This window comes from Bicyclus anynana, chromosome 13 (genome assembly GCF_947172395.1).
Source record: "Bicyclus anynana chromosome 13, ilBicAnyn1.1, whole genome shotgun sequence".
NCBI classification, from domain to species: Eukaryota; Metazoa; Arthropoda; class Insecta; order Lepidoptera; family Nymphalidae; genus Bicyclus; species Bicyclus anynana.
Window position 1 is genome coordinate 11404671 of NC_069095.1, and position 1661 is coordinate 11406331.

The following is a 1661-nucleotide window of genomic DNA, read 5'->3' on the forward strand; positions in this document are numbered from 1 at the left end:
TCCCAAAGTGCTGGAATGGCGACCCTGCACTAGAAAGCGCAGTGTTGGTCGATCCCCCACTAGGTCGACCCCCGATATCAAGCGGGTTGTAGGGAGCCGCTGGATGCTGGCGGCTCGAGACCGTTGTGCTTGGAGGTCCATGCAAGAGGCCTATGTCCAGCAGTGGACTGTGATGACTGTGATGTCTGTCGACTGATAGGGTAAGGTAAGGTAGGTAAGGTAAGGATATTTAAAACGGTTGTAACAGACTTTTTACATCTCGGTACCGTGTTAATTTTAGCGAGCGAAATTCTTAAACCGAGCGAACTTTCGTTAAACACCGGTTTAACGTTACATAGAAGAATGATTATGCTAAGCGTAACTTAATTGACTAAGACTCTGAAAATGCAAATTAAGCTAAATGTAGAATATTAACATTTACACAGAGGCTAGAATGGGGCGACTAATTTCATTTCCCAAATCTCGTAAGGGTGTGTTTTCGTGTGCGAATATTATTTTGAAAATTGTTCATACAAATCCCTTATTAAAATGATAATTTTGGTAATTAACTTATGGCGCCTCTCTGATGGATGAAATGGAATATTATTATTAGTAGGTATTTGTCAGGATCTTTGTGATAGGTATATCTATATAGGTCTGTATACAAAGGTCTATATAGCTGTATACATAGGTATATATATATATCTTTCACTAGCCAGCGTTTCTGGGTCGATTTCAAGGTATTGGTCATCGAAGCTATTAAATGAAAATTAGCTATTAAATTTCCAGTTCGAATTGGACAGGCATCAAATTTGGTGATGATGTATGATGGCATATCTATTGTAAGACGTAATTGTATAAAATATAATATAATAGTATCAATAGACGGTTATGGTGCCGGACTATAGCTTGGCAAATTCGTTCGTAACACTCCGAATGGTTCAAGCGGGCGCGGGGGGTAGCGATGCCCTGCGCGCACGACTTCATACCCTCGCAGTCCTTCTCTCTGCCCCGCGCGCTCGACTTCACACCCGTGCAGTCCTTCCCCCCGTCGCCCGCATATCATGGGAGTTTCATCAACGAACTTGCTAAGCTTTAAGCCTGTCAATCCTTTTGGAGATTTGTAATTTGTAGTTAATGACAGGTTTTCCACCAAATGCAAGCTCCAGTTCATTATAATGTTACATTGTACTATCCCTAACAGAATTATAAAGAGAAACATTATGGAAACATTTCCATAGATTAAAACTGATCTTTTCGTTTCAAGTATTCAAAAGTACCTAGTAAAAGAGTAAAAGGAAAATTTGGCCATCTATTCTAACAAGAAAAGGTTAAGAAATAACATTTAAAAATATATATTTAATTTATTTTTCATTCAGAAAAATATCAACGTTCTCTGCATACAAAAATACTTTTAGGTGAATGAACTCTAAAATAAAAAGTAATTTATAAAACAAATAATGGAACCCGAGACCTATCTGTTTAAACCAATGTATTACCAACTGCACCACACAGGTCCATTCGCGCGTGCTTAACACATTGTGTTCCTGAATGAACCCAAAATTGGGTCCCTCTAATCGGCAAACGCATTAAGAGTTCAAATGCGTTCACTGTAATTCGATCTCATTCACGAACGAACTCAAATTGCCGAAATCATTAGAGTTCTGGCCCAGACGTTAACG